Genomic DNA, 24,859 nt, shown 5'->3' with positions numbered 1-24,859 from the left:
TGCTCTGAGTGGGCCCAGGGTTGGGGCAGTAGAGTGCTGCAGGCCCAGGGGCTGGTGAGACCCCAGCTCTGTCCAGCCACTTGGTCAGTTTGGGGTTAAGTCAACTTAATGAATGATCCGCAGTCTACAATTTTGCATATGAAGAGAAATTCCTGGGCAGTCTTTCTTCTTAGTAAGGCCTTTCTTCCTAACTTAGAACCGTCTTTGCCGTCTTTGCTCAGAGGCCTTGTGAGGTGGTGAGAGTGGGACTGTCCAGGGTCCTAGGTGTGGGCTCAGATCACAGGCTTCCTCTTCTCAGTGTGCACTGAGCTCCCCACGTCCATGATGTCATGGACCCAGCAGGTGTCACTGATGTGTGGCTACTGACCCTTGGGAAGCCCACAGTGCTGTGGGGGTTCAGGCAGGTGTGCGGCCATCACCTTGAAACATGTCTTATCCAGGGACAAGTGATTGACAGTGACCAGCACCAGTCAGTCTCTGCCCCTCTTACACTCAGGTCTCCTAACAAGAGGGGTGGATTTCATCTGCTGAGTAGTCACTGGAGGTTGGTGTAGACAGTGAGTCTCAGCCAAGGGCCATTTTGCCATCCAGGGGACATCTGGCAGCATTTGGAGACACTTTTGATAGTCGCAGGTGGAGAAGGGAGTTCTACTGAACTTAGGAGGTAGAATCCCAGATGGAGCTCAACACCCCACAGCACACAGCCCCCCAAGGATGACCAGCCCCAGTGTCAGTGGAGAGGAGAGGGGAGCCCTGCTCTGCGCCCTTCTCTGACCTCCCCAGAGCCTCCCCTCACCTGCTCCTTCCCACCCCTCTCCGAACCTCAGCCCCCTCCCCACTCCCCACGTTCGCCCCCTCTCAGGCCCCTCCCCTTTCATCTTCAGTTCCATTCCCTGAAGGTGCCCTTTGCCCAAGGTCAGCCCTCACCTGCCCTCTCAGGGGGCCCCTGTGCGCTTCTGGCAGGAAGCGACCACTAGAGGGCGTGCGCGCTCTTCCTGGAGCTAAGGTGAGCCTCTTTGTCCTCTGAGACCAGTGCAGCTGCCTTTCCTGCTCTAGCCCGAGGCCTGCAGATTATCCGAGGAGGAAATCCCTGGGACAGGCACCAGAGACTCCAGGGAAGAAGCTCCTACAGGAGGCGGGCAACATGAACTGGTGAACCTGGAACCGACGCCGGAACCATCGCCAGTGCCCAGGTCAATGGGGAGGGGGAGGGTCCCAGACTTAGTGGCTGGACACTCAGGGCCCTGATGCCCCGTCCTGTGTGGCCACTGGGGGAAATGGCTGTAAGCCTGTGTCCCTAAAGGCTGTGTCACCTAAGATTTGTATAAATAGGTGTCAGCAGGGCTGCTGTGGAACATTCTAGACTGGAACTTCTACAATGGGAGATGGGTCCTCCCAGGTATGTTCACTTGGAAGAATCAGGAGGGATGTGACAGTCACCATACATAGATGAAGGTGCCTGAGGGAGCAGGAGGTATCTGGTCCTCCCCTGAGTGGGGACCAGGAAGTTGGGCGTGTGTGGTCCTGCCCACTCACCTCAGCAGGGGCCATTGCTGGTTGTCTGTAGGGAACTGGGCTTCCCACCACCCCCTTGCAGGGCAGAGGAGGATCTGGAACCTTCCCCTAGAGTCAGACAGTGGAGGAAGCAGGTGAGTTAGGAGATGGAGGTAGGAGCTCTTGGTTGATGGGCAGCCAGGAGGCGCCCAGGCTCTGAGTGCTGCAGCTGACAGTGGTCAGAGTGGGCCTCTGGGAATCCAGCCTTGTCCCTGCAAATGTTCAGGAACTCCCCACCTCTGTGCTCCTCAGTTCCCTTCCTGAGCTCCTAGCCACGGCCACCCTCACAGCTGAGGCCCTTTGTCCCCATCTCACTGTGCAGCTCTGTGTGGCTGCCCACCTCTCTCCTACCCCAGGTCTTCTGAGTGGCTGTCCTTACACCCCTGTCCCCACCAGGGTAAAAGGCCAGCTGAAAGCAGAGTCCTTCTTCCTGGTAGGTTGTGAAACTGGCACTGGGGCCCCTGAGTCCTGATTATCAGTGAGTCCCCAGGAGGTGGCAGTAGCTGAGCAGAGCTGGGGAGCCAGGGAGTGGGTGGGTGGGACCCAGGAATGACTGAACCTGCTGGTGTAGATGGCAGGTGGCTTGTGCTGGGGGAACAGGGAATTTAAAGGGAAATGTGAGGTGTTTTCTTATTTCTTAGTTTTGGGGGTTTGGAGCTGCAGGTTCCCCTGAATGTCCCTGTCAACCTCAGTGCTATGCATGCACGGCACAGACTTCAGGTTCCACATTCTGATGCAGGTTGGTACTGGGAGCACCATCAGCCTGGCCCAGGGACCCTCTGCATGTGCAGCTGTGCAGACAGATGTGCTCTCTGTTGGGAATAGTTCTCCTTCCTCCTTGGGGGTCAGAACTTGGGTCTGTGTTGCCCGACCCTCCCAGCAGACCCACACGTCTCCCCCTCTCAGTCCTCACAGAAGTCCATGAGCTAACTGCCCAGGGGCATCATTTTGCCATTTGCTGTGCGCTTCTGATACCTGCCTGGCATAAGATCCTGCAAGTACCCTGAGGGGAGGGTGTGTGTGTGTGTGTGTGTGTGTGTGTGTGTGTGTGATTGGCACCTGCATAGGAGTGTGCTATCAGGGTGTGGGAATTTTAAAATCATTCAAAATATATATTTTTTTTTTCAAAATGTCAACAGTTTTTAGTAAGCAAATAAATATATTTATGTATATTTATTAATCAAATAATATAATTGATACAGAAATATTTTGAAATTAATTTTGATAAGCTTAATAGAAATAATTTGGTTTTTCAAAGTCAAAAAATGTTTGGAGCAGGACTTGTACTACAATGAATAGTGGTTCCTGCGGTAGGTGGACTCGTATGCTTCACAGCCCCTTCCTTCTCTGCCTTTTGCCACTGAGCTCACTGTTCCATCTATTAGGAGTGTGTTCCCCTTCCTCCTATTTATTCTGGGCTTGGCCATGAGACTTGCTGAGGCTGATGGGCTACCGGGAGAGATGATCATGCCCCTCCTGTGGGCTGAGCCTGTGTTTTCCCCTAGTGCCCCACGAGTCTGGCAGATCAGAGAAGGGCAAAGACACGTTTCATCTCTGAAACAGAAAGACCAGGCCTCAGGGACCTGCATCCTGAGGAACAGGCAGGTGCTGCCCCCCCACCCCTTGTCTCTCGGGGGAAAAGAGCAATAGCCTCCCCTGGACACAGGCTGCAGGATGTGCTGACGCTGCAGGGCCTGGTCCCCAGGTCTGGCTCCAGGGTGACTAGGCTGGGTCTTCTGCACAGGGATGGATTTGGCAGTCATCCTGGGAAACTGAGGTCAGCACCTCCTGTCATACATGGAAGAGCAGGACCTCATCCCCTGTCTCCAGTCCTGGGGACCAGGGATATTCCTGATGCATCTCTCAGACATGTGAATTAGGAGGTGGAGGTGGGAGCAATTGGTGATGGACAGCCAGGAGCACACAGTGCTCAGAGGCTCAGCTTCTCCTGTCACACCTCATAGAGGACATGGCCGCTCTAGGGTTGTTCAGGGGCACGTGGAGGAGGACCAGGGAGTGGTCTGGGTGGGGAGGGGGGAATGGCACACAGGCCCAGTTGAATAAAGATGTCTCCTCTTGGTCAGCAACCCCAGAATATGCCCTGGGAGGGCCCTGGAGCCCCACTTTTCTCGGAGTCCACTGTCCCATGGTCCTCTCTGGGGAGAGCGTGGCTTCTTTGACTGGCTTCTCCCATCTGGCTTCTGTGCTTTCCTCAGGCCCAGGACCTGCCCTTCACCAGAACTCTCTCACCCAGCCTCCCCTCCCACCAAGCACATCCCACGGTCCCCTCCCAGCCCCACAATCAGGTGACCACACACAGACTTCCCAGAGTCCCCCTTGCATGTGATCAGAGTCCTGAGTGCTCAGGGGGCCTGAGGGACACAGTAAGAGCTCAGCTCAAGGGGCCTACCTGCTCGTTCATCAGTCACCTGCCTAGGTGACAGTGCTGGGGTGTTCATTTCTGGGGGTCCTGAGTCCTGTCACCAGCCCGCCATGGGCTGTGTGCGTGAGCTATGCGCATTTGAGCGTCTGAGGGGACTGGCCTGAGGTTACTGCCTGATTGAGCTGTGCGACGTATGTGTGCCTTCGACGTACGTGTGCCTTTTCTCTCGCTCTGCCTGGGATCCCACACAGCACCTGAGATGGGTGTGGCTTTCCAAGATGTCAGTCAATCTGCTGACCTCAAGACATCACCAAGCAAGACTGCACCCTTCGAAACCCAATCCCTTGCCTTATTTAGATGGAACTTTCTCCAATGTCTTTTCCCCAATAAATACACGGTTTTGGGTGTGCTCTCTCTCTTGCTCCTTCCAGCACTGGAGCTGACCCTTGGGGTCGCTGAGCCATCCTGCCTTAGAAACTTATGTTCGTGTGCTGCGTGGTTTCTTCGCCATTTTCATAGTTATTGATCCAGCAGCTCCTTTGAACCCAGCTCATATGGCCAGTCTGGCCAGTTGGTGATATTCTCCTTTCCCTTGAGCTCCCTTTAGCTATCTCCACGGGGTAAGACCATTCCTATGCTCCCGACAGAGAAACTGAAGTGCTCATGTGCTCCCTGGTGACAGGTGTGGAGGGAGGGCATGGAGGTCACCCACACTGGCCATGTGGTGGAGGACCTGAAGCCTGGGGAGGGAACATAGAGGCAGCTTCATATCAACTGGAGCTCCAGGGTACAAGTTTCCAGAACCCTTGTGGGGAGAGAGATCCCAGAGGGAGAGCCCTGGGCCCTGGGGAGGCCTGGGGCTGGGCCCCCTGTGGATTACCTGTGGTCCCGCTATCCTAGTGAGTGAAGACACTCCCTTTTTTTTTTTTTTTTTTGGTACCAGGGTTTGAACCCAGAGGTGCTCAACCACTGAGCCACATCCTCAACCCTTTTTAATGTCTTTTTATTTAGAGACAGGGTCTCACTGAGTTGCTTAGGGCCTCACTAAATTGCTGAGGCCGGTTTTGAACTCATTCCTCCTGCCTCAGCCTCCTGAGCTGCTGGGAGGACAGGTGTCAACCACCACACCCAGCTCGGTGCAGGTCTCGATAGGATTTTCCATTTTATTGTACTGACTATTCACAATAGTTTTATAAAGCAAGAGAGTTATAACCATTGTTTTTATAAGGAGAACATTTTTATTTCTGATTTAATTCATGGCAGGGGATAAAGCTAGTTTAAGAGGGCCACTCCTGGTGATACTGATACTCCCCGGCATCCTGATACTCCCCGGCATCCTCCTGTCTGACGGGGTCTATGCTGAGGGTCCTGTGGTCCGGGGACAGCTGCATCCTGTCTGTGAGCTGCAGAGTCTGGCTACTGAAGATCCACGTGATGGAGATTCCAGTGTCACCTGAGAGGCAGGTCATGGCCACAGGGCCCTCTTCTGTGATGCTGACATTGCTGGCCAGGATGGAAGGCTGTGTCACAGACTCTGTGAGTAAACTGAGGAGAGGACCCACTGATAGTGGGCCTGCGGCCTGGGGCCTGGGCCAGGCTCTTTGCTCAGAGACCTCAGCCAGCTCTGGTGCCCACAGTGAGCTGTGTAAGGTTGGCCAGACAGCGGCCCTGACCCTCTGCAGAGGCTGAGTGTCTTTGTTCAGATGATTATCTGTAAGGAGAGGGCAGCCCCTCCTTCGGATCCCAGATTAACCAGGGTGACTCTTGCCTGGACCCCTGAACATCTTTGTAGAATCTGCACCAGGACCCTCTTCTCAGTCCATGTGCCCAGCAACCTCATCATCAGGTAGAATTTTTTTTTCCCTATACACTCCTGTTTGACCTTTTTGTGATTTTTCTCAGGTCCTGTTCCTTATTTGAATTGGGGTGTATTTTGAGGAGATCCGGTTTGGCAGCCCTCTCCATCTCTGGGGCCAGGAAAGTTTTACATGAAATACAATGGCATTTACTTTTTCTAAATTCATCTGTTGGAGAACAAAGATGGCCCAGAATAGACTTACGACGGCAGAGTTGGAGAAGTTCCAATCTAAAGGATTTCTCCACCTAAGAGGACTTTGACTTCCTGGCCTGTGGATTGAATGTCACGATGAAGGAACTCTTTAGTGGGAAATAGTCACGGTTTGAACAAAAGACTGGCACTCTTAGGAAGAGAGGGAAATCACCTGCATGTAATAAAGGCCACGTGTGAAAATCTCACGTAACACTCAGTGGGGAAATACTGAGAGCCTTGACACTAAGACCAGGAACAAGACAAGGCCGTCCCTTGTGTTTCACCACTTCTCTTCAATGTAACTGTGGAACAATTCGACAAAGAAAACAAAGCCATTTCAATTGATGGGAAGAAAATAATCTTAGTACACAGGTCACATAATGTAGGTGGGGTCTGGGCATCTCTGCTCTGCAGACCACAGAGAGAAGATTGCCCTGTGGTACCTTTGGTTCCTGCCAAGGCGTCTTTCCACCTGAGCTGGCCTCTCTCACCTCCCACCAACCTGAGTCCTGAAGAACCAGGCAGGAGTGGGTCTCCTGGGCAGATGCAGGAGGATCTGAGGGATCAGAGGAGGTGGGGCTGCTGCCTGGGCTGTGTCTGGGAGAAGCACAGAGTTTCTGACATGTGACTTTAGTTGCAGTATTTGTTCATGGACAGACCTGGCACAGGAAGTCAGAGCCCCTGCACCTCCTGATCCTCACTGACTGGCTGCCTACCTGGCCTTGAATTGTGGTACTGAGTCCCTCCAACTGCACAGACTCCCCTGCGCGTAGCCTTTTCAAAGCTGTCCTAGAGGTGGGTCATGATGGAGACTGGGAGTTAAAGGAGAAACAGCACATGGGACACCAGGCACAGGTCTGGAAGTCTGGTAAATACCAAGGCCACAGGACCTTGAGCAGGGGCAGTTCTACCCAGGCTTTGAATAGTGGCTGACCCATGAAAAATAGAGCAGACTCCAAGGGATGTTCTAAAAAGAGAGAGGGGCAGGCAGGCAACACTGGCAGGCTTTGGAGCAGAACCATGTTCTCTGTCCTTGGTCTTTAATGTCCCTTCTCTCATTGCAGAGTATTGTGGGGCTGACAATGCCTTGCCAGGGTAATTTTTCCTGCTTGCGGGGAATAAGCCACTTGAGAAAATAAACTCTGAAGTAAAATGAAGAAATAGAGGCAAAGTTAAAAAATAGGCTTTAAAAGCAGAGTGCCTGATAGGATCTTCTAGTCCTTGTAGGAGCTGGAACAAAACTACTAAAAATGGCTCTGATGGTTTATTTAAGGGGGTACATCAAAGGCAGGGATAAGGTTTCGGGGTTGGAGTCTTGCTCCATGGTGTCTTGTAGTCAACAGGTTGATTGGCATCTTGGCATGCTACATCCATCTCTGAGAGGCTGTGTGGCTACAGCAGGTGACTCCATCTCTGGTGCTGTGTGGGACCTGGCAGAAGTGAACAGGACTCACATATATCTGGGTGATCTTACCAGCTGGATCGCCCCTGGAAGTTCCCAAATACCAGATTTTCCTGCTCAGTGGCCTTCCATGCCTATTTAGTGCACAGATGGCTCTCAACAGTGGAGGGCAGGTGAGGACCTTGTGGATCTTACCTGAAATACAGGTGAATGAACAGACACAGAAGAATGAACCAATGGAAATCTGGCCCTGATGGGCCACATGTGTTTATCAGATATGGGACAGAAATTTAAGGAGCAGCTAAGTTTTTTTTCCATATGTGAAAATCATTATCAATACCCAAGGGTCTGACTTATTGGAAGGATATTTCTCTAGAAAATAGCAAAAGCTTCGAGGCCTGAGTCTTGGCCCCTGGGAGGAACATGGAATTTACACAATGGTCAGGAATCTGCATCCCGATCCTAGTCTTTGAAGGGATTGTGGATCATTGGCTCATTCCTATCTCCAGCAGCTATTGAAGTTGGTAACATTTGGACCTTGTGCTGAGTGCAGGGTGTAGAGTAGGCAGCGAGAAAACAAAGTTCTCTCCTTTATACCATGAAGCTGTGGTGGCCTATCAAGAAAGGATCAAGAAAGGATCAAAGACAGGTCTTGGGGTCCATGGCCACCTAATAAGGGCTCAAGTGTGGAGGGGAGGACGGTGCTGTGGCTGCACCCAGACCTGCCAGTCTTGGTCTACGTGACTCTAATTCAGTGACTTGAGTCCTGTGCCCAAGTTTTCCCTCAATAAGGTAGGATAAATGATATTTGACTTCAGATTGTCTTTGAGTTGGCCTTAAAATATTCATAGCACCTGACTTAAAGCTTCGGATAGAGGAGCTGATAAATAAATGGAATCTATTATTATGAGATTCCAAGAGAGAGGCTTCCTGTGCACGATCCTGCAAAAAGAGCCTGTCAGGGCAACCTCTTGCCTCTGCTCATCCCCTAGAGATGCTGACCTCTCCAGAGCATCCCCTGAGTCCCCTAGGTCAGTCTTCTAGTGGCTGAGAGGACTCGCCATTGCTTTTGCTCAGGTGTGGCTTTGGGGGCTGAGCCCTGGCTGGTCATCAGCTCCAGTAATCCTGGGCCTCTGTAAGATGTAAATGGCTGCTCCTCGTCAGCTCTGTCCAGGGGGTCCTGGCCCTCAGGACCTGGAGTCAGGAGCCTGGAATAGAGAGGCCTGGGTCAGGAGCTTCCCAGAACTCTGCTTCTCTGTGAGGGCCACAGGCAGCCCCTCAGGGGATTAAGTCAGCACCGACTCAGTCTTTCTCAGAGCCATGTCCATGCGGAGAGGCCAGGGAGGCTGGACTGAGACTGAGCTTCACCTGCGGAGTCACCTGGCAGCCTGTCCACTCTGCATCGAGTGTCTGCAGGGTGGATTCAGAGAGAGGAATCCAATCTACTGAGGTTTGTCTCCACTGTGCGTGTCCTGCACTAAAAGCTCAAACCGCAGCAAAGGCACCCAACATAGAGGAAGAAGTAGGCCCAAACTGACAGTCTGTGTGTGTGTGTGTGTGTGTGTGTGTGTGTGTGTGTGTAGTGGAAGCAACCCCAGCCCACCCCCAGGGGTCACAGAGAACCACTCACAGTATGCATAGAACTGTCCAGATGCTTCCATAGAGAGTCACTCACGATATACACAGATGTGTCCAGATGCTTTTTCAGCCTGAAGATCGCTACTTAGGGTTTGCAGAGTGTAGAATCCCGTGTCCTCCAAGGTGACCTTCTGGAACAGCAGGGATCCATTGGGGTATACCGTCTCTCGACCACTGTAGGCAGGCCCTGGGATGGTTTCTCGAGTGGCTGTTAGGTATATCGCGATTTGATGGCTGTCAATGCCCCTTTCCCCTCTGTACCAGGTGTAGCCTCTGACGTTCTCTGACACATTGTGGGCAAGTAGAAGAACATCGGTCCCTTCGGCAGCAGTGAAGGGCACAGATTCAATAGCAAGTTGGGCAGTGGTGGGCAGGTTCCAGAAGGTTAAAGGTGAGACTAGAACTGAGGGGAGAGAAATCCATCAGTTTTGGGTGGAAAAATGGAGCTCTGGGTCCTTAGCAGGTGTCTTCATCCCTCAGCCTCGGAACCTGGAGTGAGCGAGTGTGCGTGCGTGTGTGTGTGCGTGTGTGTGTGTGTCAAGGTCAGCAGTGTGATTCATTTCTTAAGCACCCCTGAACTTGTCATTTCCTCTGGAATGGTATTCCCTGGGTGTCTGCAAGGCTGGCCCCTCAAGCCTGCAGACCCCTGCTCACCCTCAGGCTGTCCTGGGCACCGGCCTCCCCTGACCATCTCCTTGCAGACCCTGGGTCTTCCCTTTTGACATTTCCCAGCTCTCTGCCCTGTGCGCCTCTTTTCAGCCCCTCCTCCATCTCTTTGCTGGCCTGTCTTCCTGCCCACTGGAAGGAGACTCCATGACACGGGGACTAGTCTGATCTTTTTTGTGGCCCTGGTGCCTGGAACAGGCTCAGCCTCCTGTGGATGAGTGAAGCAGTGTCCCAGCCCTGAGTGTCCAGGTGTCTGCCAGTCTCTGAGGTTGGTGCCTAGAGACAGCGTTTGTGCCCTGACACAGCTGTTAGTATCAATTTTCAAAATATATTGGCCAGTGATGATTGAATTGGGGAAGAATAATGGAACTTATTTTCCCCCTTCGTCAGTTCCGGGTGACAGAGTTTCCCGTTGCTGGGGCTTCTCTTCTGCTGTTTTGTTCTCTAACCTCAGGCTCCAAACAGAAGCCCCGTGTCCCTGTGAGGTTCTGGTTCTCCCCAGGAGACCTGGGCCAGTCTCTGCTCCTGTCTTTCCTCCTACTCCCAGGGAATCATCTCTTTACCTGCTAGCAGAAGCCCCTGCCAGGAGACATGTCCTCTGTGGGGAGAGGCTGAGGGGGGCTCCATGGTCTTTGCGGCCTGCTCTGTCCTCCCTGTGTGGCAAAGAACCTGGTTTCCAAACCTGTTCCCCAGCAGGCTGCTCAGGCCACTCAGCTCTGCTGTCCTCTCTGGCTGAGCCTCCTCCCAGGGCAGGAGCACTTCCCAGGGTCACATGGGCTGGGGGTGGGACTGCCTAGGAAGCCTCTCTGTCCCCTCCCCTTTCAGTCTTGCCTCTTCAAGTGTCAGTACCCCAGACCCCAGACCCCACATGAAGAAGCAAGGCTGATGGAGATCTTGTCCCCTGACAGAAACCCTGGCTCAACCTGACCTGGCCTCTGCTGTACCATGACCTGGGGGCTGTGATCACCACACAGGGGACCCCTGGGGTCCCTAATGGTGGTTGATTTTCTCTGTGACACAGAAAAAAAACCTCTCTGCCTATGTCCATCTTTGCAGTATTCCCAGTCGCTCTGGGAAGGTAAATGAGCTTCCAGCAAAGGGGGGTCACACAGATGACTTTGGGGGTTAGAAAGGGGCCTCCTAGTGATGACCGGAGAGGGGGGCTTAGCCACAGGTGGATCTATTTGTGGACTCTATTCTGTTCCATTGATCCTTTTGATGATTTTTATACCAGTGTCACACTCTCTTGATTATTACAGCTTTCTAATACGTCTTGAAGTGACATAATTTAGTCTTCCAAATTATTTTTTATCTCGGAGTTGTCTTGGTATCTAGGTCCTTTGGATTGCCAGGAGAATGTTTTAATTAGCTTGTCAATTTCTTTATTTTTAAAGGCTCCTGGGACATGGATAGGGATTGCATCAAATCTATAGACCAGTTTGGGGACTATTGGCATCTCAGTGTTAGGGGACAGACAGATGAGGAGGATGGTGGATGGTGGTTCTTTGCCACACAGGGAGGACAGAGCAGGCCGCAGAGACCATGGAGCCCCCCTCAGCCTCTCCCCACAGAGGACATGTCTCCTGGCAGGGGCTTCTGCTGGCAGGTAAAGAGATGATTCCCTGGGAGTAGGAGGAAAGACAGGAGCAGAGACTGGCCCAGGTCTCCTGGGGAGGACCAGAACCTCACAGGGACACGGGGCTTCTGTTTGGAGCCTGAGGAGAGAGAACAAAACAGCAGAAGAGAAGCCCCAGCAACGGGAAACTCTGTCACCCGGAACTGACGAAGGGGGAAAATAAGTTCCATTATTCTTCCCCAATTCAATCATCACTGGCCAATATATTTTGAAAATTGATACTCACAGCTGTGTCAGGGCACGAACGCTGTCTGTAGGCACCAACCTCAGGGAACAGTTCTAGAAATTGGGCCCACTCTGCTGACCCCCACACGCTTTCTTTTCCCAGAAGCCATTTCCCTGCCGCCCTGCCTAAGTGGACAGGCTACGTCACATTCCTCAGCAAGCTGCCTGCTATCAGCTGGAGAAACGCAGGCCCGAAAAAATGTCCATGAGGGGAACCCAAGTAACACTGAAGGGGAGATTTTTGTGACTCTTTCCACAGACCAGATCCCCAGATTCAGGGAGATAAAGATAATTCCTCTGAATCATGAAATCTGTAAGATTCCTGATTAAGAATCCAATTAGAATATGATATGTCAAGAGCTTTGTAATGTTTTGAACAACCAATTAAAAAAATTAAAAAAAAAAAAAGAATCCAATTAGAACTGGTCAGCATGGCCAAGGTGACCTAGAGTTGTTATGGCAATGGGGACTTGAAAGTCTGATGTCATCTTGATGGTGAACGTGGGCAGGACTCTATGGGATCCCCAATAAAACTGGAGGCACCTTGTCCCTCTCCTAAGAGGACACTCTCTCCCTTGAGAGTGTCCCCTTTCCCTTTTCCCATCCTTTCCATAACTCATGCCTGTTACTCTGAGCGACACGTCTGAGATCTTTCACTCTTGATGGCAAGAATCGAGGTTAAAGGGGGGGTCTTCATGCTGCCTCAGTTTCTCGGAAGGCCCCAGCTCCGTAACACCACGAGCAAGGTATAATCCTCCCAAGTAGAATTCCTCTCAGCTTTTCATCAGTGTTTTGTAGTTTTCAGTACCCAGGTTTTGGACATATTTTTAAAATGAGATTTATTCCTGTACATTTTATTTGTTTTTTATTTTTTATAATTTTTTTAAGTGAAAGAGGAGAAAGGAGAGAGAGAGAGAGAGAGAGAGAGAGAGAGAGAGAGGAGAGAGAGAATCTTTTTAAAAAAATATTTATGTTTTTGGGTATAGATGGACACAACACAATGCTTTTATTTTTATGTGGTGCTGAGAATCGAACCGGAGTCCTGCCCGTATTAGGTGAGCGCTCTACCACTGAGCCACAATCCCAGCCCACATTTCATTTTTTTTAGTGATAAAGGTAGAGAATTTATAATCTGAAAATCTGACATCGGAAGTGCTTCAAAGTCTGAAACTTTTTGAACACTAGCTTTTCAAATTTCAGTCACGGGGGCATTTTGAAATTTTGATTTTCTAATTAGGGATGCTCAATTGGCAAAGTTTATGCAAATATTAAAAAATCTAAAAAATTGAAAGATCTGAAAGCATTTATAAGGGACATTCAACCTGTATTGTATAATATGATGAGTTAAGGTCTTACTTGTAATGACATTGTATTCATGATATAATATTGCTTTTTAACTTTCTATTTCTGATTATTTGTTACTAGTGTAGAAACACATTGATTCTTGTATACTGGTCTTGTATTCTGCTACCTCAACTACACCTATCAATTTGAAATTTTTTTTAACTATTTTGTAGGATTTTCTGTCACGTTTGAGAAGAAAGAAACGTCTACTCTTTCCTTTCTAATCTGGATGCTTTTACATTTTTTCCTTGGCTTTTTGACCTGGTGAGTCTCCCATCCTGCACTGATGAGAACTGTAAATGGTCCAAACACAACTGGACAAGAGCCATGCTCCTGACTGTATTAGAAAGCTTCCCATTTTGTGCCATCCAGTATGGTCCCATCTGTGGGGTCTCTGTAGATGTTTTTCATTAAGTGAATTCCTTTCTGCTGAGAGTTTTTGTTTTATCAGAAATTAATTTGAGTTTAATCAAATGCTTTTTCTACTTATATTGAGATAATCACATGGTCTTTCATATATATATACACACACATATATGTATATATATATATATACACACACACATATATGTATATATATATATATATATTTATAGTTGGACGCAATACCTTTATTTTATTTGTTTACTTTTATATGGTGTTAAGAATTGAACCCAGCGCCTCGCTCGTGCTAGGTGAGTGCTCTACCACTGAGCCACAACCCCAGTCCCTGGTCTTTCTTGTGTACTTTGTTAATACGGTAAATTAACATTGGTTGATTCTCTAAAGTTTAAAGCCAATTTTGAGTGCCTGGGATAATCTCCAAATGGCCATGAGGTCGTTTCCTTATTGGATTCAATTTTGTTAAGAAATGTTACATCTATGAATACGAGGGACATTGGAGAGTAGTTTGTTTGTTTGTTTGTAGAGTCTTTTTCAAGGTCAACATCCAGAAAAGAGAGGTTGATCTTTAGTTTCCACAAACCTCAATTGCTCATTCAGTTTCTCTCTACTTCCTTTATCTCCATCTCCAATTTTCTTTTGATCCTATTTTTTTTTCACTTCTCTCTCTTCCTCTTCCTCTTTCCTCTTCCCTCTTCTCTCCTAATCCATTTCTCCTTACCTTGGCAAATCACATTAGTAGATTTTTTGCAGGGGGTGGGTACCAGGGGTTGAACCCAGCGGGTGCTTTATCACTGAGCAACACCACCAGCTACCTACCCGCTTTTATTCCTTTTTCTTTTTGAGACAAGGTCTTGCTAAGTTGCTGTCTGGCTTTGAACTTGTGATCCTCCTGCCTCAGACTCCTGAGCTCCTGGAATTATAGGCATGTGCCACTGGGCCTGGCACATTAGTAGATTTTAAACAGCTTTAAAAGTTGGTTCTTTGCTGTCTGAAATTGGCATTAGCCCCAAAATTTATAAAAGAAATCAGGTGAGCACTGGGAATGTAGTTCAGTGACAGAGCATATGCTCAGCATGCACAAGACCCTGGGTTCAAAATAAATAAATAAATAAATAAGAATTAAGGTGGTTCATATCTCTGCAAACAAACAAATAAATTCTACATTCCAATACTTTCTTCTTCTAGAGTAGCTCACAGTTTATTTATTTACTTATGCAATGGATAAGTCCATTGCAATAGATTTTTTTTTAAATCTTGTAACTTGGTTACACAAATACAATGGGGCAAAAGCTTTTCTTCCTGTAAGAGGAAATCAGACTTGACTAATCCCTAGGTTGGTTCAGAAGAAGCCAAATCAGGTGTTGATAAGTGCTGATATATTACATATCAATAAATAACAGACCATATAGGAGATATTCACAAACTGCAAAGAGGACAAATTATTTGACTCAGAATAGAATTACACCAGAAATTAACCACAGCATTCTCCACCAAAATCTTCCTGTTGGAAGGGTTGTGGTAGTGGTAAAGCACTTGTCTAGCATGTGTGAGGCACTGGCTTCAATCCTCATCACCACATAAAAACAAATAAATAAATAAAGGTATTGTGTCCATCTACAACTAAATTTAAAAAAAAATCTTCCTGATAGAAATCTAAGACATTCTTTTTTTTTTTTTTTTTTTTTTCTTTTTTGTGGTACTGGAGATTCAACCCAGGGTGCTCTAACACTGAGTTTCACCCCAGTCCTTTTTATTTTTTAAATTTTGAGATAGCATCTCCCTAAATTGCCCAGTCTGGCCTCAAATTTATGATCATCCTGTATCAGCCTCCCCAGTTACTAGGATTACAGGTGTGCACCACCACACCCAGCTAAAAACATTCTTCTAAATAACTTCTGAGGGAGTGCATTTTAGAATTTAATTAGAGTGTCTATTTTTCACATTTCTTTCTTTTTTGGGGGGGGGGTACTGGGGATTGAACTCGGGAGCCACTGAGCCAGATCCCCAGCCCTATTTGGTATTTTATTCAGAGACAGGGTCTCACTTAGCACCTCGCTTTTGCTGAGGCTGGCTTTGAACTCACGATCCTCCCACCTCAGCCTCCTGAGCCCCTGGGATTACAGGCGTGAGCCACTGTGCCAGGATCACGTGTCTTTTTAAATGGAGCCTCTTACAAGCTCTAATAGGAGATCTGTAGTGCAGAACGGTAGGTCTTGGAGAAAACCCATTTCTTCTCTTACAGAAACTACTCCCCATTAGGAAAGTAGCTTCCGGCTGTTTCTAGGCCCCGTGGAATCTGAACACTTGACTATGGGACACCAAGGGCCTGTGACTTGAGCTGAACATCACAGGCCAGGTGCTGTCTGAGTGGCCAAACCCTGACACTGGTTGTGCCCAGCAGCGTCCATCATTCATGGGAAAGGTCAAGAGGTCAGAGGGCACAAGTGAATGCCTGGCAGGTGGCCCAAACTCCCACGGCGCCTGTTCCTCCTGTCTCTCCCTCCACCACATCCATGGGCTCGTGGGAAACTCCTGTGAGCGCTTTCCAGAGCAAAGACCAGTTTTACACTGACACCAAGCACACGTGGATGGTCACTGCATTGGCTGTCTGTTGACTGTCCTCCCTGAGCTGTGGACAGATAAAGTGTATCATGGGATGAGGGCTCACTCTAACAATGTCACATTGTTCCTCCTGAGAGGTCGGTCCTGTAACCCACCAGGGATATTTGTCTGGTAGATTCCAAAATTAAACAAGAGGAAGAAAGGACCACAAGGTAGATCTCTAGACCACACTCCTGCCACTGCAGAGTTGGCCTGAGGACTGAGATACCCTATCTCCTAGCCTAGCCTGAGGAAAAAGACTCCATTTGAAAGTCTGAGCCTCATTTGGAAATGGTGATAATTCCTTCCTTGCAGGCAGGTGATTAAGTTTAAAAGGAATATAAAGAAAGTATGTATGGCCAAGCCAGGCTGACTTGGGTTTAAGACCTGTCTTGTCATTCAGGGGTTATGTAACTAAGAAGTGGGGGCTGAGGCTGAGTGGGGTGCTTGTTGTCATCCATCTATTCTGACATCTTGACCTCCATAGTCTTTATATTATCTTTCTTGGGCCATCAAAACAAAGTTGTCTCAGACAGGGCAGCTTAAGCAACAGAAGTTAATTTTCTCACGGTTCTGGAGGCTGGAAGTCCAAAAACAGAGCATTGGCAGATTTGGTTTTCCTGGGGCTTCTCTTCTTGGCTCACAGACACTGTCTTCTCCCTGTGTCCTCATGTCATCTTTCCTCTGTGCACACTTGACCCAGGTGTTTCCTTGTGTGTTTAAATTTCCTCTTCTTAATGTGGTACATATACACAATGGAATATTACTCAGCCATAAAGAAGAATGAAAGGATAGCATTTGCTGGCAAATGGATAAAACTGGAGGCTATTATGCTAAGTGAAATAAGCCAGTCCTAAAGAACCAAAGGCTGAATGTTCTCTCTGATATGCAGATGTCAACTTACAATAAGCAGGGAGGTGGGGAAGGGAAGAACAGAAATTCACTGGATTAGATAAAGGAGAATGAAGGAAAGGGAGGGGGGATGAGAATGGGAAAGACAGTAGAATCGGACGTAACTTTCCTATGTTCATATATGAATACACGACCAGTGTAACTGCACCTCATGTACAACCACAAGGATGGGGAGTTGTCGTCCATGTGTGTATGATATGTCAAAATACATTCTACTGCCATATATAATTTAAAAGAACAAATAAAAAAATTTAAAACACACACACACAAAAATTTCCTTTTCTTATCAGAATACCAGTCAGTTTAGACTAAGTTTCATACCCATGTCTCCAAACACAGTCACATTCTGAGGTATTGGGGGGTTAGTGCTTCAGTGTGTAAATTTGGGGGAGACACAGTTCGGTCCTCTCTCCTCCAAAGAGCAGATGGCAACACCCAAAGTCATAATCTCATCAGGGACACAAAGCACGTCTCCCAGAATATCTCTAGTAGTTCCCCAGCTCACTCAGAATAAAGCTGGAGTTCTCTGTTCTCTTAGAAAGGACTGTGACAGAATTGAACAGAGAAAAGGGGCATCCTGTCTTCACCTTTGTGATCCAGATATAGGGAGTTAGGGGAATAGAAAGAATTTACATAAAAGACGTTGGGGAAGCCCTTTCATGCTTAACTTCATTTAACTCCAAAAACACCCACGGGGCAAATATTCTATGGAGGTCCCGATGCAATGTACAAAAAGAAATGTACTTCTAAGTGCTTCTGCAGTCATGCTAACTTTGTGAGTCTCTGCAACAGAAAATACTACCACGTGGGGTGTCCGGGGAATCGTCCAACTGTCCGTTTCTTGATTCCAGTAATGAGTCGTGGGCTCCAACTGTGTACCAGCAAGAACAAAATGAATACCATCATTGACCTCCAGCTGTTTACTTGACAACTAGTATCTAAAAGGCATTCTGAGACGGTTTAGGATTTCTGATCCCAAACCCAATTTCTCGTCTCAGTGTGTTCCTGACGCTTCTCTTTCTCTCCTGTCCAGTCCTTCAGCAAATCCTCTGAACTCCACTGTCAAAACACACCCCACCACCCGCCCTGTCCATCGCTTCTCACCTGGGTTCCTGCAGTCACCTCCTCCCTGGGTTCCCTTTGCTCAACCCAGCAGCTTGGTGGGATGCTGACACAGGAGACCAGCCGGCATCCCTGCTCTGCCCGGAACTTTCTAGTAGTTCCCCAGATCACTCAATACAGCTGGAGTCCTCACGCTGAGGATGTCCTCGGGATGTGGCTTCTCCCACTCTGACTCCTCCTTCTCTCTCTCTCCCTCACCCTCTGCTCCAGCCCTGCCGGCCCCCTCTGGTTGCTCAGCCAGCAGAGAGCCCCAGGCGGGCTCCCCCACCACCTCCAGGTCCATGTTGAACCTTTGCCTTCTTAGGGAGAACTTCCCTGATGACCATCTTTTAAGTTTAAACAAAGAAAAACAAAACAAAGCCAAGCATGCTTTGTTTTATTTTAACCCACTAAGCCACTCTGTTGTTATCATAATTGTGGTGCTTTTTGGTTTATTGTATCTTCCCCATTGACTCACAGGTCACCTCCATGGGGGCTGCCATTTTGTTTTTTCCTTTTTCCTTTTAAAGCTGTATCCCCAGTGTTTAGAAGAGTGACGGACAGTAGGTGGTTGGTGGGAAATTTTGAATGAATAGGCAATTACATATAGTGGTCCAAAGAGAGAAATAGGGAGCCTTCTAATAAATGCATAACTGGGGCTTCTGATTTACACCAATTTTCTTTCCTGAGTTGGCCTAGAGCTCACCAAGGGGCAGGCGTGAGAGTTCCAGCAGGGGGACACGACATGGGCAAAGACTAGCGGGTGTGACCTCTTAAAGGTCCATAGCCCTTCCCCTGAGACCAAGCACTTAATACATGGGCCTTCTGGGGACACTTATCTAAACCATAGCTAATGTATATCCTCCTCCAAAAAACTGAAAACTGGAACTCAAATACATGTGCACACACACATTTTAGCAGTACAATGAACAATAACCAAAAGATGGAAAAAGCCTGATTATTTTGTTTATTAACAGATGAATGAATAATTGTGAGATGCATACCTCTGTCTACTTATCTGCACACATACACACACACACACAGTGGAATATTATTCAAACATAAAAAAGAATGAAGTCCTGATACATGCTATAGCATGGATGAACCTCAAAGTCATGCTCATGCCATTTTGAGATTAATGCTGTGGCATGTATCAATAGCTCATTCCTATGTATGTCTCAATAGTATCTTCTTGTAAGGTCACACCATGGTTTCCCAGTTTGGAGGTATTACAAATAAATCTACTATGTACATTGATGTTTAGGTCTTCATGTGGACATATGCTTTTACTTACTAGGGGAAATATCTGCAAAACATCTCTCCAACAAAGGACTTGTAACTGAAATGCTTATAACTCAGCAATAAGAAGATTACAGTAAGAAATGGGCAAAAGATTTGAGCCAACACTTCACCGGAGAAGATATTGGATAGCAAATAAGCAGAAAAAGATGGTCAACATCATGGGCCGTTAGAAAAATACAGAATGCAAACACAAGTAGACGCCACTACTATTAAAATGGCTAAATCAACAAGGTGACTATATGAACTGTTAGCAAAGATGAGGAGGAACGTGAACCCACCCTCTGCTGGTAGGAATGTAAAATGGAATAACCTTTTTGGAAAACCATCTGGCGGCTACTTTAAAATTTAAACCATGCCACTCGGCAGCTTTATTCCATGGCTACATCAATCTTATTAAGGGGAAATCAAGTGGAATTTTCTTGGAAGGTGTTTGCCTGACAAATAGACCTTATTGATGAAGGATACATAGGGTAGTGACACTTTCAAGTCAATCTGCTGTGGTTACCGTCCCCTGGTGGCTGTCAGCAAACATGGCTCTATCCATGGTGCTAAGTTCCCTCTCTTTACTGACACCAAGATGGCAGTCCTGGCACTACCAACATTAAACTTTACCTCTTTCTTCTTTTTTTTCCTGTAGGGTGAAAAGATTATAAATCATGTCTCTTCAGGTCTGATGGTGAATGCCTGTAATCCCAGCAGCTTTGGAGGCTGAGACAGGAGGATTGCAAGTATGAGGCAAGCCTCAGCCATGTAGTGAGACTTTGTCTCAAAATTAACTGGGACTCAAATACATGTGCACACACATTTTAGCAGTCCAATTAACAATAGCCAAATCAGAGTTGGAGATGTAGCTCAGTGGTAGAGTCCCTCTGGGTTCCATCTCCAGTATCAATAAAATAACATAAAATAAAACATGCTTCATTTTACTTGGGAGAAGATTGAAGGCTAAAAAGAGGAAATAAATTGTACAACTCAGAGGAAAATTAGGACAGGTCTAGAATCTCTTCTGAAAGCCTGCAATTTCCAAGTATCATAGCTTCCCTTCTTTTTACACACTGAAGGGGATTTTTCCCCCCAAAACGGAGCTCCAGGTCCAAGGTTTTGGTGTTTTAATGTCAGATTGGCCTTAAAGGGGTTAATCTAATCTCCAGTGCGACTGCATTCAAGAGTATTGGCATATAGCAATGCCAGTTTCATCTTCCATTCCTTTTTTATGATGGGGCAGGCACTGGGGATTGAACACAGTGTGCTTAACCACTGAGTCACAATCCCAGCCCTTTTAATTTTTTTATTTTGAGACAGGGTCTCACTAAATTGCTTAGGGTCTCGCTAAATTGCTGAGGCTAGCTTTGAACTCAGGATCCTCCTGCCTCGGCCTCTGGAGCCACTGGGATTACAGGCGTGCACCACCGCACCCAGCTCATGTTTCATTCTTATTTGTCTCCACATCTTTGGAGGGTGTCTTAAAGCCTGGAAAGATAGCATGATTTTTCATTAAATGATCTAGACTCCTGCTCTTTGTAATACAAAATCCTGTAACCTGAATACAAATCTGTTCGCCAAGTGAATAATTTTGTTTACTGGAGAACACTGGGAGCCTTGGAAATGAATCGTTTGGACGACTTGTATATCTTTGGTGGTGAGCGGTGGTGGCGGCGGGAAAGACAGATTGCAGGCGGGGTTGAAGGGCTGGGTTCCTGCCTGTGGCCACCATTTCCTGGTTTTGTAATCCAAGTTTTTACTTCTCCTTTCCAGGGCTCAACTTCTCAGTCCCTGAAGTGCGTCAACAGAACCAGTTCTGAGAATGAGCCCCCCAGGTGGAAGGGCCGCAATGACCATGCGGAGGAGTGGACCACAGAGTCGTGTGATTTGCTTTGATAAAGGAAGGTCTTCCGGAAGTCATGTGGACGTGATGCGTGCACGGAGGTCGATAAATCCTGTGGTGGGAAATAGGATGTCCACAGTCTCAATGGTTCACCCCGAGTGCTTGCTTAGCTAGCTGAGAATGCAACCAACAGGCCTTGAGGGCCTCCTGATGGGACACATGGGTGACACAGAATATTACCAAAAACAATTAAAATGACTAATTATACAGAAACCATCAGACAGGTCCATATTGGGTAAGATGCCACAGTACAGTGGCGATTAAGATGACTACAGAGACAAGACGATCTGTGTTTGATCCCGGAATATCTCTCTGATGGGAAAGTAACGACACTGTGAAGGATGTTATTGGGATAACAGAGGATAATTGAAAAATGGCTTATTTGTTAGACACAATATAGTAGTAATGTACACTGCTTGGGTATGATCATGGTCGTGTGGTTAAATAGAACAAGTCATTATTACTATTATTATTATTATTATTTGGTACCTGGTATTAAACCCAGGGGCACTTAACCACTGAGCCATATCTCCAGTCCTCCTTCATATTTTATTTAGAGACAAGGGTCTCGCTGAGTTGCTCAGGGAGTTGCTAAGTTGCTGAGGCTGCCTTTGAACTCATGATCCTCTTGCCTCAGCCTCCCACACAGTTGGTATTATAGGCTTGCGCCACTGCCCCTGGCTAAAGTCATTATTGGTAAAGAGGTTCTTGCTGAAGCACTTAGTGGTGAAAGTCACAAGGTCTAAAATTTATTTAAAACAAATTTTTTTAGTTGTAGTTGGACACAATACTTTTATTTTATTTATTTATTTTTATGTGGTTCTGAGGATTGAACCCAGCGCTTCACCCTTGCTAGGAGAGCACTCCACTGCTGAGCCACAACCCCCAGCCCAAAATTTTAATTTTTTTTAATTTTAAAAATAAATTTTAGGATCTGGGGTTGTGGCTCAGCGGTAGAGCGCTTACCTCGAACACATGAGGCACTGGGTTTGATCCTTAGCACTATATAAAAATAAATAAAGATTAAAAAAATTAAAATTTTGTGTTGTAGGTATATAAACGGCAAAATGTTAATGGTCGGTGAATCTAGGTGAAGAGCATACACCTGGTCATTGTTTATCTGTTTAGTGGCGCTGGGGCTTGAACCCAGGACCTCATATATGCTAGGCAGGCGCTGTACTGCTGAGCCACACCCCCAGGCCTCTGGTCATTATTCTATCCTTGCAATTTTTCAATAGGTCTGAAAACTTTCAAAATAAAATTAGGGAACAAAAAAGAAATAGAGAACACTTGGGCAGCTTTGGAGCCAGGTGGGATGGGAGGTTTCCGACATTATGGTGCATGGAGCAAGCCCTGTGTGGGGCTGGGCTCAGGAATGACAGATGGGGAGACGGCTGGGGAAAGACGGCCACGGTGCAGGGGATCAGGCAGGGGCAGAGGGAGGGGCCGGAGCTGGGCAAACCCCAGGGGAAATACTTCTTTCTCACATCACTGCGCAAGTCTCAGAGGAGTAAAAATGTGTTTTCTGGAAGGTTTATCACCATGAAAGAAGTATTTATACTTCACAGTGTGGTATTTGTCTCCACCGAGGGTGCCCCACCCAAGTGCTAAAAGATCTGGCTTAACCCTCCATTGGTAAATATCCAGGGAAAGTCCTGTCATGATCTGGGCTTCCTGTAACCCACGAACCCATCATCTAGGCGAAAAGGAGAACAAAAGCAGAATGAGTTCGCCAAACTGTGGTCTGAGGGGCCCAGGATTGGCCACAGCTTGATTTAGAAGACTTGGAGAAGGCCCTTTCCTTCGCTCTTCCATAAGACAAGAAAGATTTGTAATTGTTGCATCTGACAGCAACCCACCCCCAAAAAAGTAACAAAACAAACAAAAACAAACCCAGTAGTGGCAGTGCTGCAGACGAACTCCTTAGATCTCTTTATGCCACTGTATGGCACTGACAGTAAATGACAGCGGTTGTCATTGTTAGTATATATGCTCTTATTATGAAGTAGGGATTCATAGAAATCCACCCACACCCCTGCATCCCACATGGTGTAGCGGTCAAGAACTGGCTCCTGGGATCGCACCTGTGTCCAGCACTGGAGTGGATACGGTATCTCTCATCTAGATTCCCTTGGCCAGCTGACGTCAGCTAATGATGTCTCATCGTTTCCCTTTCCCTGGAGGACGATTTTTTTTAAAAGAATTCTCTTTAGCTGTAGTTGGACATAGTAACTTTATTTATTTTTTTGTCGTGCTGAAGACTGAACCCAGTGCCTCACACGTGCTAGGCAAGCTCTGCCACAGAGCCACAACCCCAACCCTGGAGAATGATTCTTGCCCAGTCAAAGTCCCGGACCAAGAAGGCTACACACCTCTTATGTTCTCAGCTCAGGGGACGGCCTCAGTCAAGGACTGGTTGGAATGGGAATGCAAATGGTAGCCTGCTTCATGGCGGTCCACTTTGTGGTGCCATGTGTGGAGTCTGACCTCGGTGAGTCTCTAGGCAAGATGCATCCTTTCTCTGTCTTTCTCCCCTCCTCTCCCCTCCCGCTTCCCCCGCTCTTCTCCTCCTCAGGCCTTTCCCTCAATAAAACACTTGAGACAGAATCCCTGACTTGGGCTCTGCTTCTAGGATACCCAACCCAAGAAAAACATTTCCTAACAGTGGAGATTAGACACCGTAGCTGCCGTAACATAGTAGACGTTTGGTTTTAACTTGCATGGCGTCCACTTGGCAGAGCACTGGGGGAAGGTGTTCTCTGCTTTCCTCAGACTTATACCGACTGAGGCAGGGGGAGGTGCTGTTGCCTCCGTGTGTGCATCCAGGATGGCCCTGATGTCAACGTCTAGCTGAGAAATGGTGGAAAGAGAAGGTATTCCCGCTTCTCAATCCTTCGGATTCAGCCATAACAGAAGTCATTTCGGCCCATGGTGGACACTAGTCACATGGTCCACCTCGAGGCAAGGGGAGCTAGGACCCTGTCTGGACAGTCACCCCTTAGCAATGTCTCAATACCCTAGAAGGGGAGCAAGGATCTCTGCTGGGTAGTTATCTCTGCCACACTGCATGGCCTTGGGTCAATTATTTAGCTTCTGTAGGGATCTGTTTCTGTACCTATAAAATTGAGCCATGAATAGGGTCTCCCTTGAAGTTGTGGTCTATGATCACATAACTGCTTAGGCTGGGCCCTGGAACAAAATAAGGACCCATTGTGTTAACTATCTTACCATTTGTGGAGAACCGACTTGGTTTATGCATAGATCTTAATCCTTATCACCACCCGTCAGTGCAGATGACCATGGCACCTACTTTATGAAAGAGAACCACGAAGTTTGGACAATGACCCAAGGCCACATGATCGAAGGCAACTGAGAAGAGCCCATAGTAAGCAGTTTTAGACACCAAGGGTGGACAGACGTGGAGTTAAACAGCTCCACTCCAGCTTTTGCCTTTGCCCCTTGAGATAGGCAAGATTCCCAGGAAGGCTGGTTGATATCCTGGCTCACGTCTGCAGCTCCAGGCCCCACCAGCCTTTCGGTTCTCATTCCCGTTGCTCTCACCCACGACGGTCCAGCCACCTGCTTTCTGTCTAACCCTTGTGAAGGCCAAGCTTGATCCCATCTTGGGCCCTTTGTACCTGCCCTTCCCCCTGCCTGGAATGCTTCTCCCGCATGTCTTTCCATGCCTGGCTCTTGCTTTTCATTCTTTTCCCAACTCAAACATCAATCACCTCCTCTGGAAGACCCTCCCTGGAGCAGTCAGCTCAGTCACTTTC

At 47.7% G+C, this 24,859-nt stretch overlaps 2 long non-coding RNA genes across 2 annotated transcripts; one reads left to right on the top strand and one right to left on the bottom strand.

The window, feature by feature from the left end:
* Positions 1–1,010: 1,010 nt before the first annotated feature.
* Positions 1,011–21,546, top strand: LOC144370795 (uncharacterized). Its single transcript, XR_013430754.1, has 3 exons — positions 1,011–1,193; positions 13,072–13,162; positions 20,954–21,546. It is a non-coding gene; the product is annotated as an uncharacterized LOC144370795 (long non-coding RNA).
* LOC144370792 (uncharacterized) lies at positions 7,239–10,425 on the bottom strand. Its single transcript, XR_013430750.1, has 3 exons — positions 10,257–10,425; positions 9,020–9,430; positions 7,239–7,417 (listed from the first exon to the last, which is right to left on the bottom strand). It is a non-coding gene; the product is annotated as an uncharacterized LOC144370792 (long non-coding RNA).
* Positions 21,547–24,859: the final 3,313 nt, after the last annotated feature.

Source organism: Ictidomys tridecemlineatus, chromosome 15 (genome assembly GCF_052094955.1).
Source record: "Ictidomys tridecemlineatus isolate mIctTri1 chromosome 15, mIctTri1.hap1, whole genome shotgun sequence".
NCBI lineage: Eukaryota > Metazoa > Chordata > Mammalia > Rodentia > Sciuridae > Ictidomys > Ictidomys tridecemlineatus.
The sequence above is the reverse complement of the archived record's forward strand: the minus strand, read 5'-3'. Positions and strand labels throughout refer to the sequence as shown.